Genomic DNA, 15,783 nt, shown 5'->3' on the forward strand with positions numbered 1-15,783 from the left:
CTCTGGACTGCTGCTCTTGAAGCTTCTAGACCTTCCCGACCAGCTAATACTGCCGGCCTGGATCTGGACATTGATTTTAATCATTGGATCACAAGTACACTGGATTCAGTCATCCCCAATAGACACGTCTATAGGAAATGCAAACCAAGGGAGGTGCCCTGGTTCTCCTCTAAATTAAGAGAATTAAAACAAATGTGTAGAAGGTCAGAGAGAAGATGGAGGCAGAACTATTCCGAATCCAGGAAATTAGATTATAGGAAATTAATTAGAGTGTATAAAACTGAAATTAAAATCGCCCAAGCCATTTTCTATGAGGAGAAAATTACCTCAGCCTCAAACTCTCCTAAGGAGATCTTTCAAATTGCTAAAACCTTAGTAACTCTACCTCAGAAAGCCCAAATCTTAGAGGGGGCACAAACCCGCTGTAACAATCTTGCGGAATTTTTCCATCAAATAATTCTGAATATCTATCTTTTTTTTTTTTCCGATGAGTGTATTTTTCCAGCGAATGAGCAGGATGGATTTTTGAGAAGACCATTAATGACACTCCTTGGTCATTACAAGCGTTGGGTCTTGGACTCGGAGCCCAGCCCCCCTCCACTGCGGCGTTGGTCGGCCGGCGCGCTGAGGTGCTTCGGCGGGTGCCGGCTCTGCTGCGGCGGAGTTTGTCCCTGAGTGTTTGTGCGAGGGGAGGTCCGGTGAACGGCCTACCAGCAGTAACTGGGTCGAGGAGGAGTGTTGCTCGCCAGCAGTCATATACTATGCGACGCCGCGGCTCCGGCATAGATCCCAGGCGGAGTGGCGGTGGATTACTGAACGGCGAATGCGGATGAGCTGTGGCAGCGTTCAGCGAATTGACGAAGGGGCAATCCTGCAGGTTAGCAAGCCCGGAGCTCACATCATGGTATAGGCGACGGCCGTGGCCGAACCCCTGAACCGCCATCTTGGGTCTTTCCCGGAAGATCGCGCAGAGTGCTGTTCAGCCTGGTAACCATCGGCACTGGGATGTTTTGTGCTGGGGGCCTTGGTAGAGCAAGCGGAAGATACAGGTGAGGGGCGGTGCGGCCCTGAGACTGTGTTCAGCTGCTGAGGGGGCACTGATTGCTTTAGCGAATCCGGGAGTCTGGCCCGACTGGCGGGCGATTAGTACTGCCCCCGTGATTGGGACCCTTGGTGGGCGATTGTCGGAAGTGGCCTGATCTGAGGAGACTGGGACAATCTCTAAGGGGGCCGCATCTCGCCGTGTTCTGCCCGAGACTGAAGTGCTTGACCCTCCCGCCAAGTGACAGGTGTGGGTGAGGCCCGGTTGGTGGTGCGCATTGTGGGAGTGTACGGACAGCTAATAGGAACTGCCACTTCTGGGGGCAGTTTCTTTTTTGGGGAGCGCAAAATTCCAGGGACACACACTCTGGTGGGACTCTAAGTCCCAGGGTACACCGCGAGTCTCCCGCCTTCCACTTCCAGCTGTGAGCGAGGAGTCAGCTGAGCTGAGCCCTTATCGGCCCGTCTGCACCCCTTCGCCCCAGACGAGGTAGGGAGGCAGGGCAGGGCTTTTTACATTTTTTCCCTGCTTCTGGCGATCTTGTTCCCGTAGGAAAATACCAAAGTGTAAGAACTTCTCTGATCTATCCGGTGAGAGACACACGGGGATTTGGTGTATGACTATTGCCCTGACTTTCATTTGGTGCCCCCTGCTGCTTCTTGACCACTTGACTCCTGGCACCAGGCCTCTTTCTTACTTTGCTGTTGGGGAGTAGTATTTACCATTTATTAAGTGGTGTTGCTTTTACCTGGTTTTAATTTGTGCTATTATATTTTTATTGTACTCCTTTTTACTAAATTAGACTCAACGTAGCCTGGTTTTTATTATTGTATTCAAAACCTGTTCCCTGTATCTTTGCACTATTTAAACCTACCTCAACTTTGCACTTTAAATCTCTGCACTTTGCATTCTGGCCCTTCTACACTGCGTGACCAGTTCTGTACATTTTTTTTGTATCCTGCATTTTGTACTATTTTGTACTATATAGATAATATTGGCATTTGCACTTTTTTCTACTGTGTATTAGACTTGACAAAAGATTATCATATCCCTAGTCCACTGGAAAATTTGGGCAAGAGGAAAGCGAAGGCTCAATCTTTGGGCCACGATAGATTAGCTAAAGCTGTATGCCATAAGACTATGGACAGGATTGAACTGATTTTAGCAGAATGCCAGACCATTGCTAATTCAGATACTATTAGTCCTTTGTCCCCTGGTGGCACCCAAATTGGTAATGACAACACAGCGGGTCTACAGTCCTCTCACTCTCCTCGATCGCCCCCGGCAAAAAAGGTTGCAAAACAGATCCCCCTGATGTTTAGACCTAAAAAAAGGTGCAAGAAAGTATTAGATGACAAATCATCGGGTGATACTTCCTCAGAATCCTCTCCTGCGAAAAAGGCTGCAAGATTGTCTCCGCGAGCGCTTAGAAAACAGCGTGTAAGGTGCAGGAAGGTCAAAGGTACGGCACCTGATACATGCGCGAAAGGTAATATACAGGTGCTAGACTCCCCATCCATCACGAGTCACGCATCGCTACCTAGCATAGAATGTTCCAACAGATTTGACCCTCTTCACCTGCTGGAAGTAGGGGGCCGAGAGGAGGTGGGGAGTGTCAACCCCATAGACATCAGGGAGGCAGTAAGTACGACGGGTGGGACACAGCAATTAATAGACATAATAGAAGCATTGAGAGCAGAGGTCCGTTCACTCAAAGCCAAGGTTATTGGTCTACTAGAAAGGTTTGATCATAAGAAGGGCGAAGCTCTCGAGCCCCAGCATAAGAAGTCTTTAGGGATGAGGGACCTAACTAGCCCAAAGGAATGTAGTGCAGTTAATAAAAGGGGAATGTGTACCACAGACCCTATCTATACTAGATTGTTAAACTCAATGCTCCCTACGGGTGACTCTCATCAGCAGCTGTAAAATGGAAAGGCACCCCAGGTCTTTACCCCAGTTTTAATATCGAGTAAGGATGCTCATAGAGGTGAAGTTACTCATGATATAGGCCCCTCCAATATGCAGGCTCAGGGGTGGGGACCTCCAAGGGGGTTTGTGAGGGAGGGTGTCTATGTGAGACCACGAGAGGAGGAAAACCCCTCCCGAATATTCCTTATGGAAGTTCCCAAACATAATGGTAGAATCTCCAAAAATCAGGAGTCCCTTATAAACAAGATCACACACTGGTTTAGACATATACGCCAATGCTATGCAATAATCAGGGAAGATATTAGAATGGCTAGAAGATTATCTATGCCAAACACCACCCGGGACATGATTGAGGTTACTTTTCATGATGCTACCATTATCACTGGTTTGCTTTCCATGGAGGTCTGTAAGATCCCTCCCAAGAACTCCAGCATAACCATTAGGTATAGACCTCTATGTGATGATTTACCTACAATTTCCTTGGTCCCCATCTGCGCCCCACGGGAAGCTATGTTTCTTACTGAGCTGGAGGAGGCCCCTTGTAAGTCCTTTTTATTTAATAGGGCTGATGGGAATAGGTTTAGCTGACCTCAGGAATTGAAAATGTCTTCACACATGGATAATCATGCCCCTCAAAGTCCCCTAACTCAAATCTTCCAAAGCATTTGCTTGGGGATTGGTTCCAGTGAATCTAGATCCCCAGTCACAAATTCTTCTTTCCTAGCTTGTGCCCCGGAACCAGATGTAGTTACTAATATTGATTGTGTTCCCATTGCTGAATTTGGGGTGGGCTTGCATTTAGGGGAACAAATTAGCCCCAATGTTCGGATAGCAGCAATGTCGCAGTCACCCCCCCTTAAGGTTCTGGTTTGGAATGTGGCAGGGATTAATAAGCTAATGGTAGACCTAGATTGGTGTTCATTTATAGACTCCTTTGATATCATTCTATTTCAAGAAACGTGGAGTCTTTCTTGCCCGTATCGAACTGGCTTTATAACTTATGCCAAAGACGCCACTAGAAAAGAGAGAGGAAGACCCTCAGGAGGTCTAGCCATTTGGGTGAACATTGGACTTGGTGCAAAGCTATACAGCTGCAGGTAGAGTCGGAAGACATATTAGCCCTTGAAGTTAGCATCAATAGTGGCATGCATTAGAACTAGAATTTTGAATGTCTATAATAGGGTACAGAAAGGTATGGTTCAAACAGATACTCTGCTCATTCTTGACACTGCACTAACCCAATATTCCCATAAATCTCAGTTATTGGTTTGTGGGGATTTTAATTGTACATTCGAGCCTTTGGTCTCAATTTCCCCCGATTTAACTGATGAATGGGATAGTGAATGGCAGGTTCCTCAAATAGACTTGCCCCGGTTAGGTGGAGTGCAAGAGGAGCGCAGCTGTTGGCACTTACACTGCAACATGACCTCAGGGCTACCAATGGCAGGACCCTATCAGATGCAAAAGGGGACCCTACCTTTAATAGGACTGCTCAGGAAAGCAGAATTGATTACTGCCTTGAATCCTTAAGTTATTGGCATCTTGTATTGGACATGGCAGTGGTCATAAGGGCCGATAGCGACCATAACGCCCTTGCTCTTACCCTTACAAATCAAGCATCCGGGTGGACCGTAGACCGGGGTTGCTAACAACCAGAGGAGAATCAAGTGGAACTGGGTTGAAGCCCACCTGGAGGTCTTGGGTGCAGTAAAGGGGAAGGTTTCCGCATTCCTTGAGAAAGCCGCTAGATCAACCATGGAGCAGGTCGATGATGTGATAGGCACGAGTCATGATCTCCTCTATAGAGAATTCCGTGATCTATTGGGTAGCCAGGGAAAGTCGCACACGAGAGAGAGAACATATCCGCATTATGCACAAAATAAACAGGGAGCCTGGTATACAAAGGCATATAGGCTGTCAAAGCAGGAATTATTAAAGGCAGTAAAGCAAAAATCTCGCCCTGATATTATGCTAAGTATAAAAAAGCCATCGAAGAAGCTAAAAAGGAGTGGGAGGCCCATCTTTGGTCATCTTTAAGGAGTGCTTTGCTAGCAAGGGACTCGAAAAAGTTCTGGAGTCTGGCAGCACACTGGTTAAAGGATAATAAGTGCCATCTGGAATTTACGGTTCAGCCAGAGGCCTGGGAAACCCACTTTTGCACCCTATGCGAATCTAGGGACAAGGTACCTGTAGGTCAAGACGTAAGTCTGATTGATGAGGCCCTGGATGTAACTGATCTTCACATCTCGCTAGAGGAGACCCGAGTTGCAATTGCTTCTTTTACCCTAGCACGTGCGCCAGGGCCTGATCGAATCCCTAATGATCTTTATAAGGAGGATGTGGCCCTATGGGGTCGGTATATAAGCATACTATCAAACTCCATTCTTAGGGGTAGTCCTATACCTATTTCATGGAAAAATGCCGAGATCGACCCGATTTACAAAAAAGGGGACAGAACAAAGCCCTCAAGCTTTAGGCCGATAAGTCTTATTGACTCCTTACAAAAGATCTTCTGCAAGCAGATACTAGCTCGACTCGAGGACTGGATCAAAGAGTCTGAAATCTTGAGTGACCTTCAGGCAGGATTTCGAGCCAAAATTAGTACCCTGGCCCAAACCTTCCGTTTGCTATGCCTATACTGGAAGGAAGTGTAAATCAAGGGAGGGGAACTTTATGTGGCCTTTGTAGACCTGCGGTCTGCCTTTGATCTAGTTCCCCGGTCCAAACTATGGAGGGTTCTCAAACAATTAGGCATGCCACTTATTCTTTTAGACATTTTAATTAGACTCCACACATCTAATACAGCACAGGTCAGATGGGGAGAGAATAACCAAGTTACGGACACTTTCCCTGTGGACTGTGGTGTGAGACAGGGATGTGTCCTTGCCCCTACTCTTTTTTATTCTTTTTATTACTGACGTTATAAAGTGGCTAGATAGGGATGGGTGCGACGCTGCAAAGGTGGGCAGCCGAAGAGTTCCAGCCCTCCTCTTCGCTGACGACACTCTTTTAATTGCAAAATCTCCTCAAGGTCTCCAGCAGCTTTTAAATGATTTTATTCTGTTTTGCGAGGAACGAGGCCTGGTGTTAAATGAAACTAAAACAAAATATATGATTTTTAGGAAGGGTAAGGACAAACGAAACAAAAGACAGGTCCTTGCTGGCAGTAGCAAGCTAGAGCGTGTGGAATTTTTTGATTATTTGGGCATTCGTTTAACTCCCACATTGAGGTGGGATCAACACATTGATAAAGTAAAGTTGCAACTTATCCTTCAAACAGCAAATCTGGCAAAAATACACAGAAATACTTTTACAAGGCAGCTAGCACCAGCATTGGAAATTTATAATATGAACATTTTGGGGGGTGCACTTTATGGAGCAGAACTTTGGGGCTCTGGTATAACTGCTCCCTTGTCATTTGTTGAAAATCGTTTTCTTAGATCTTTGACTAATCTTCCAGTAAGCACGTCTCTAGTCCCCCTTTATTTTGACTTGGCACACAGACAGCTGGCCCATAAAATTAGCTATAAGCACTTGATGTTTTGGCACAGACTGTGGACTGTGGAGGAATTGCGTGCATACCGGGAGCTACTTTGTGAGCTTATGAAATTTACTATTATTAAATCTGTCCCCTGGTTTAGAGCTCTGAGGGCTCTCCTAGAGAGGCTTGGAATGATGGGGTACTGGTTTGACCCAGGAAGTATGGTTACCATCTCGAGAGCTGTGATGAAGGAACGGTATTGGGAAGCAACATCCCTACAAATTGCATTTGGCGCCAAGGGTAGCTTGACCACCAATTTTCTTAATTTCAAATGTGTACCTCGTTTTGAAGAATCATTGGATGAAATTGTCCCTCCCTTGGCTCGGAAGTTGTTTTTTCAGTTCCGCTATAAAACACTCCCGCTTGAAATGTTTTGTAAAAACTGGAGGTCAGACTTTGAGAATAAAGATCAATGTCCTGCTTGTAATGCTAGTGCTGAATCTATTATTCATCTCCTATTTTTTTGCCCGATATATAAATTGCTGAGGGCCAAGTGGATTTTTCCACTTTGTAAAATTGTTGGCTCTGGCCACTATCTGGAGGTGCTTAGATTGCTAAGCACGGACACAATCAGACTTATGGTTTTTGGTTTATCTAGATACTGGCATGCCTTATGGCTGAAAAGGACCAAATGCTTGATGTGATGGTCATTGTTGTGAACTGGAATAACGTTTATGCACTTTAGTATGGTAGTTACTTATGATTACCAAATTGATTCACATGATTTCTTGCTTGACCTTCTTGTTCCCATCGACTGTACTGATTGTTATTCCTATCTCTGTAACTTATTCTTATTTTATATTGAATTATACCATATTGTCTATTTTATATCTGTTTTTAAAATGTGCTCTTTTACCATGCTGTGTTTACTTTTATGACTTTGTGGTTTAAATAAAGTAATCTTTGATTTGATTTGAATATCTATCTATCTTTTCCAGTTTTTCATAATGACTCAAGTGTCTGTCAAATGGCAGAAACGGTCGAGGAACCTCAGTTTTCATTAGAGCAATTTCCTCTCTCAGATTTCACCTCACTTGACCTGATCATGTCCAAGGTAATTTCAGGCTCTCCCATTGATCCTGCTCGTCCTCAGTCACTTACCCTGGTCACTAACACTATTCGTCTCGTCATCCTCGATATACTAAATTTATCTATCTCTTCTGGTGTGGTCCTCCTACTTGGAAATGTGCCCGGGTGAAGGCGCTTTAAAAAAAACCTTCTCTTGATCAATCCAATCTGACCAATTACCGTCCCATATCTCTCCTTCCTTGGTTGAGCAAGTTGCTTGAGAAACATGTGAACACCATGTTAGTAGAGTACTTGGAGTCCAATCATCTTCTTCACTGCTCTCAAACTGGCTTTTGTCCTCAGCTGGGGATGGAGACTGCCCTTTTAGCTGTAACTGAGGAGGCGAGGAAGATTGTAGATCGGAGCGGCACGGCGGCAATTATTCTTCTTGACCTTTGTGCCGCATTCAACACTGTCAATCATAACATTCTGATGTGCTGCCTTAAACACCTTGGCGTTTCCGGCTCGGCCTTAGCTTGGTTTCGATCCTTTCTTACTGATCGTTTTTTCCAGGTGTTTGAAGGAGATGTGGTGTCTAACCAGCTGCTGTTAAGCTGTGGGGTACCTCAGGGCTCGTCCCTGAGCCCCACGTTGTTTAATGTTTATATGAGCCCCCTAGCTGAGATTGTCCATCCTTTCGGCATAAAAATTGTCACCTATGCAGATGACACTCAGCTCGTGGTGGCATTAAACCACCCCGAGAGGTCATCTGGCTCTCTGGGTCCATGCCTAGAAGCAGTTGCCGGATGGATGGAACTTTCATACCTTAAGCTCAACGGGGATAAGACCGAGCTCATGTTTCTCTTTAACTCCCTCTCCATCAACCCTGTTTCTTTCTGGCCGGACTGTCTTGGTCCCGCTCCAGATCCTAAACCCCAGATTAGGAGCCTGGCTTGATAGTGCTCTTAGTTTTGATTTCCAGGCCACTAAGCTTTCAGCCACCTGCTTTGGCCTTATGAGGCTATTGCAGAAGATCCTTCCTCTTCTTCCCTTCCACGTGAGGAGGATTATGGTCCAGGCCCTGATTGTCTGTCGCCAGGACTATGGTAATGCCCTTTACTTGGGATCTCCTCATTTTACCTCACATAAGCTCCAGGTGATCCAGAACTATGCGGCTTGCCTGCTTTTTCAGATTCCTCGCAGGCAATCAGCTGAACCCGCATTGAGGAGCCTTCATTGGCTCCCTGTCAGAGCACGAATACAATTCAAGGCCATGCGCTTGGCACACAAAGCCTTTTGGCGTAAGGGCCCGGCCATTATCCATTCTCTCATCACTCCTTACCATCTGTTGCGTAATCTTTGTTCCAGTTCCTCTTTGTTGGCTATTGCTGTTAAAATACGAAGATCTAGATGGGCTGGTTGTTCTTTCTCTTTCAATGCTTCTAATCTCTGGAATGCCCTTCCGCACAATCTTCGGACGGAGCCAAGTCTATCGACTTTTCGGAAACTTCTGAAAACCTACCTCTTTAAGGAGTCCCCTTAAGCTTTCTGACCACTATCCTTATTTGCTCGTCTGCAGTGCTGGGAGGTCTCAGGGTAGCCATGCGCTATATAAGTGTAATTTCATTCATTCATTCATTCATTCATTCATTCATTCATTCATTCATTCTTTAGTGATGGGATGCCCGCTAGCATGTAAGCGATATCATGGTCTAATTGGGGCATCTCTATCGGCTCCAGATATTTCTTAGGGCAGGGCAAGTCTATTTTGGTAGACGGTAGCTAAGTGTTGAGCCAGTGTGCTCATAATCGCACCCTGGGTGCATATCATGTCCCCGTTGCTATTTTGTAATTGCAATATCAGGGTTGCGGAGGGCTCTGATTTAATGAGTCTAAGTAGTAGGGCTCCAGTTTTATCCCGCTCTATATGTAGGAGTTGTCGGTACACTGTGTATATGAATTTTTATAGTCTACGCCATCAGAGCCTCCACTCCTCAATGTTCTGAGGAGCCACAAGCAGGTACGCCTACAGTGTATCCAGCTGGTGGCCTTGTGTACAGATATCCCGTTCTAATTGATGTTTGACCCCGTGAGATGTTATAATAGAAACCCCCATAAGAACCACTTTCATGGCCTCCCATTTCATTGATCTTTAGGACGCTGTGCCCCAGTTATTCTCGAAGTAGTGGGAAAGGGCTTCTGGTATTGTAGCTGCACATTGGGAATCATTCAGTGCCTCTACTCGGGTTCGCCACAGAGGTACCGCCGAGTGACCACCCCCCTTCAGGCTTAACAGGATTGGAGAATAGTCAGACAAGTCACGGGGCATATATGACACCTGTGCCACATCTGGGGCCAACACAGGTGAGAGACAACAGTAGTCTAGCCGTCTCAAGGTATTAGTCGCAAAGGTGTGACATGAGAATACTCATTTCAGAGGGTTACGCATTCTCCATTCATCTCGGAGCTGCATGCCCTGCATTATATCTGACAGTGTTGCAGTCATTCTAGGATTGGTGTTTTCTTTAGGGGTCTCTTGGTCTAACTGTGCATCAAAGACACAATTAAGATCACCCACTAAGATCACCCCCCCCCCAGGAATGGGGTTGCGGCTTTCATGACTGTTGGGAAAAAGACCAGACAATCCGAATTTGGGGCATAAACATTGATGAGGCATATCTCCCTTTCCTCCCATTTTCTATGTAAAATCATAAAGCACCCTTTGTGGTCTGTCACGTGGTGAAGGTGTTGAAAAGGCACTCAAGGAGCCATCCAAATAAGCGATCCTCGTGTGAATCCAAAGTAAGAGGCTCTGGGGTGCCCTATCTTAACAATGCTGTGCCAATCCTTACGCCTGCTTCAAGCAGGCGCAGGGTTTTGACGCAGCATGGGCTCAAAAGTGGCTAAGGGAAATCTTGTAGATTTCACTCAGCCACTTTTGGGAGGAGTTCCTGCGACGGAACGCCAACCCTCTGTGCAGCAACGCCTACCTCTGGTGCAGGGCTTTACAACGTGACGCATCTCCCAGATGCCTGTTGGGTTGGATATCATCTCTCAGGGAAGCAGTACAGTGTTTTCACAAGAGATTTGTTTAAAGTAATTTAAACACTGCAAACATTTAGTTCTTCATATTCAACTTTATTTTGACTTGTCAAGTTTTCTTTTGCTTCCACTGTAATGGCCACTACTAGTAATGTTGTGCAACCTCCAGCATGTCTGCAGAATCCTGACAAACCACCATTTCTAAGGAAAAAATGGCTTAGAGTCTTTGAGAATTATATGGTTTCAATTGATGCAACTGAATTTGATAAAGTGAGATATACTGCTTTGATATTTGAGTGATACTAGGCTACAGGTATATGACAACTTACCTGAAGTGTATGCTCCTATTTCAGACTTTGGCAGGCGGGATGAATGTTCTGAGGCTACTGCTAGCTGAACCGTACACAGATGATCCTCAAGAGACATATTTTCTTCAAGAGAAAACAGAATGGTGATGAATGCGTGGAGGATTATCTGGCATCTCTTTTGAGTACTAGCTGCTTAATGTAAATCTGGTGACAATCTAGATATTCATTTGGGTGATCGAATGGTTTTCAAATGTTCACCGAAATAAAATCAGGAAAAAATATTGGGGTGCAGAAATGATGAAGTTATGGATTTAGCTAGAAATATAGAGAAAGCAATGTTTTCTAAGTAAAGTGTTATCTGATGATGACAAGCAGGACGCTTTTGTATGTCAAATGTCTCAAATGAGTGATGTGGATGTGTGTGCTGTTACACGAAAAAGTAAGTCTACAAAGAGTTTTAGTGAAAAACTGTTTTGAAGAAAAAATCAAACTTATGTTACAGAGGTGGGTCTAAGTTTCACTTGGCTAACAGTTCGATGTGTCCTGCCATTAGTACAAAGTGTAATGGTTGTAAAAAAAGTAGACATTTTCTGGATAGCTGTAAAAATGTTAAATCAAATATTTCTGTTAATCAGATTAGTTCAACAGTTCAATCAATCAAATCAATCAGGTGTTTGTTATGCGCGACTACTCACCCGTGAGGGTCTCAAGGCGCTGGGGGAGGTGGGTTTCGCAGGTTCCAGTATATCAAGGAGGGGGTGTGACAAAGAGCCAGGTTTTGAGGTTTCTTGTGAAGATGGGGAGAGATGTTGTCTGTCTGAGGGGCTCTGGCCGCGAGGAAGGAGAAGGAGCGGCCGCCTGATTTGGTCTTTCTGGTGTGGGGGACCACAGCGTAGGAGAGCTGGGCTGATTGTAGGGTCCTTTGGGGTGCGTGGAATTTGAGTCGGCTGTTCAGGTATGCTGGTCCGGAAGTGATTGATGAATTAGCCAATGTGGCTTTAACGGTTCAAGTGGATACGGTCAATGTACAACAGAAAGTTTTTAAGGGACCAATATGTGACATCAGCATTGCTGAAATTGATCTCTGTTTTATGGCTGACTCTGGGTTACCGGTAACCATGTTATCTGATGTCACGTTTTATACATTTTGGATTAAGGAAAGCTGAAGGGCAACAGATATCAATCTATAGGCTTTTGGAGAATGGCCATTCTCCAATTAACATACAGAGAGAATCTTGATTTCATTAAAGACAACGGAGGCTAACATTATACAATAACTTTTTATTGCTTCCCCAACATGCATCCCTTTAAAGAACATAAAATACATCATAAACAAAACATTCCATTTTAAGAACTTTCAAGATCAATGTCACTAAGCATAGTCCTCTTTTACGCTGTGATGAAAACAAAAGGTGTTCAATGGCTTGACTGGAATGTCTTCTTACTGCAAAGAATTATATGGAAAACAAGAAACCAAGTGATACACCCACAAAATGTGTTCCAAAGTAAATAATAATTTACCTCTGTAAGGAAAAACATCAAGTTAATGATAAAATCACAATAAAAAATAGTAAACAAATACTTCAAATACAGAACTGTAAGATAATTAAATGGGAGTGGTGGGTGGGCTAATGTTAGCCTCCATTGCCGTTAATGAAATCAAGATTCTCGCTATATGTTAATTGGAGAATCGTCATTTCATTACAAGACTGGAGGCTACCATTATGCATGTTTAAAGCTCTCCAGCACCACACTACTCACATGCTTGACTGGCTTAAAATAAAAGCTCACAAATGGGCTAGCACTTGACCAGTCGGCCGCTTTCAGAATGTCTGCCCAAAACACTTTACTGGCCATTGCACCCCTAGAAGAAAGACTTGAATAAATCAATTCATGCTTAAAACATCACTGCTCTCACTCATCATGAAATAGTAGCTGTTGAAACTGCCCTATAGATTTGAACATAGGAAATTAATAGCTGATCCTCACCATCTGGTCTAAATTCCAGCATTCTTTGTTCATAAACTCTTATGCAACTCACTACACAGAACTTGTTGCAGTCATTTGAAAAGGGATAAAAGATGTTTTAAGACATGGTTTTAGTCCTCTTCCAGATCTCAAAATGGACCCCATCCGGGGAATAAAACCTATTACAAACCTATAATGCCTTAACATTCAAGACCCTTCAAAAAGATGTTTGACAGAGTAAAGTTGCAAATTCTGTGATATCTGTCTCCTGGAAAGATAGGAATTATCAGGCCAGGAGACAAAACAACATTAATATTCCAGAAATAATCATACCTAGCCCTAGGTGGATGCCTAAGCTTTATTTCCTTCATTACTCAGCGTATCAAAGGATCACTACCAATAGCAAAATCATTCACCAAGAAATGCCTTGCCGAAACACCAGATCAGTAACAGTAAACTCTGCTAGGAAATAAGCTAATTCTACCGTAGGAGCCCCCACGGGAGCCAAATTCCTCTTCAAGCACCAACTACACCACTTTTTCCATACTCCTGTGTATCCTTTCCGGGTATCTGGTGCCCATGACTCATCCAATAGGTTCTTAGCCTCTCCTGAAATGCCAGAGTATCTACCAGATCTCCTGAAATGCTCCAGACAAGAAGGTCCAAGTTTCCTTATAGCACTAAAGGATGCTCCTCTCCTTCCTGCACTTGTGAAAGGCCTGAACTCCCTGGTATCATGTGGGGAACTTCTACAGCTAGTTTCATTACTCCAGGGAACCAGACTTGCGAGTTTCAAAAGGGAGTAACCAGAATGATGCTGCAGTGTTCTCTCCAAACTTTTATTAACACCCTCTGGATCAGAGCAAATGGAGGGAATGCATAGAAAGACTGTAGCAAAGCATCCACTGAAAATACCTTGGGTTCTGGCCTCCAGCTGTAATACCAATCTACCTGAAATGTCAATCTGCTGGCAAACAGATCTATCTGAAAAGGACCCCACATGTTCTGTTTCTTTTGAAAATATATTTGACTCAGCTTCCGGTCGCTGGAATCCCTCAAAAATCTTGAGTTCCAAACTGCTCTCTTGTTCTGATTAGGCCTGGGCCAAAATTCCGTTCCGTTCGCGGAAATTGCGATATTTTGGCATTTTCGCGTTCCGCGGAAAGCGCAAAAATGTCAAAATTTCCGCATTCCGCAGCTTAGCGATAATTTCTATCTTGCTCGCGCTGTAAAATAATACATTCTCGCGCGCGCGCGATCGCCTTACCTGAATCCCTGCGTTCTCCGACAAGTTTTCTTGACCCGGTCGCGTTCTCCACGAGATGTTGGATTTTGGTAGCCATTTTGCGCTGTCTCGCGAGAGTTCGCGGGCGCTGTCTCGCGAGAGTTCGCGGCCGCATTAACGTCATTTTTCACGCGATCACGTCATTTGTCGCGCGATCACGTCTTTCTTCTCGCGATCATGCACCGCGCGAGTATGAGAAGATTGAGATCTCGAACATGTCATTCTACATCGCGAGCCAGAGGATGAGGACGCGGGCACATGAAATCGAACGCGAACAGGAGAAAGAGACCGCGAACACGTCATATCCAAGGCGACAGGGACAAAGAAGAGAACGCGATCATATCGTTTTCGACACGCCGGCGGAAGTAATGTGAAGCTCGAGAACTCAACAACGTAAAATTTACAATTTGGAGAGGAATATCAGCATGAAACCATCTGCAAATACTGATTTTGGATGAAAAGAACTCCTTACATTGACATTTGGCTTTCCTTTTTTGTGCAAGGAGACATTTTTTTACAAGGTGGAGAGAGGGAGGAAGTGACACAGAATCTCCAACTTCCTGTTCCTGTCCAGCAGGCTCCTCCCAGTGCTTTGTCCATCTCCTGCTCATTCTGCCTTTGGATTTGGAGCTGGAAAGATCACTCTTTTTGTCTGCTGCATCATTGCAATTGGATTTCAGGATTTTTGGAATAGGATATTTTACAAGTAAGTGGTTTTTGTGTTTGATTGTGGGCATTGCAGTTGTTGTGTAACTACAATTTATTTTTGATAATTAATTAATTATCATCATTCCTTTTTTTTTTTTTTTTTTTACATTTTGTGGGTTGTAGTAGTAGGCCCGAGCTAGCCATGGGCATGGCCTCATGGGTGTGTGTGTGCATGATGAAGCAACTGTTCCTTTTGTTTTTTTAATATATTTCATTTTCAAGCATATTTAGGGCATGGATGGCATTGGATTGAGTTGGGGAAGTGTGTTTTTTGGGGTGGCCTTTGTGATGTTGTTGGGCCTGGCCATGTGGCTGGTGGCCATTTTGAGGCCTAGGCCTGCTAGCTTGCCTGGCCTTGTCTGCCAACAGGCCTGCTTTCATCCACTAGGACCAGAGCAGGTAGCCACAGCTTTAGTAATCTACTGTTTGCTGTGTGCTCTGTTGAATTTAGACATCATTTAGGGCATGGATGGCATTGGATTGAGTTGGGGAAGTGTGTTTTTTGGGGTGGCCTTGCTGATGTTGTTGGGCCTGGCCATGTGGCTGGTGGCCATTTTGAGGCCTAGGCCTGCAAGCTTGCCTGGCCTTGTCTGCCAACAGGCCTGCTTTCATCCACTAGGACCAGAGCAGGTAGCCACAGCTTTATTAATCTACTGTTTTCTGTGTGCTCTGTTGAATTTAGACATCATTTAGGGCATGGATGGCATTGGATTGAGTTGGGGAAGTGTGTTTTTTGGGGTGGCCTTGCTGATGTTGTTGGGCCTGGCCATGTGGCTGGTGGCCATTTTGAGGCCTAGGCCTGCAAGCTTGCCTGGCCTTGTCTGCCAACAGGCCTGCTTTCATCCACTAGGACCAGAGCAGGTAGCCACAGCTTTATTAATCTACTGTTTTCTGTGTGCTCTGTTGAATTTAGACATCATTTAGGGCATGGATGGCATCGGATTGAGTTGGG

At 44.8% G+C, this 15,783-nt stretch overlaps 1 long non-coding RNA gene across 1 annotated transcript in view; it reads left to right on the forward strand.

Annotated features, from left to right (window-relative positions):
• The first annotated feature begins 665 nt into the window (after nt 1–665).
• Nucleotides 666–15,783, forward strand: part of LOC146810008 (uncharacterized) — a 59,955-nt gene continuing 44,837 nt past the window's right edge. Inside the window, exon 1 of the long non-coding RNA XR_014965618.1 lies at nt 666–1,049. This is a non-coding gene — a long non-coding RNA (uncharacterized LOC146810008). The remainder of the gene's footprint in view (nt 1,050–15,783) is intronic.

This window comes from Triturus cristatus, chromosome 7, assembly GCF_964204655.1.
Source record: "Triturus cristatus chromosome 7, aTriCri1.1, whole genome shotgun sequence".
In the NCBI taxonomy this organism is placed as follows: Eukaryota; Metazoa; Chordata; class Amphibia; order Caudata; family Salamandridae; genus Triturus; species Triturus cristatus.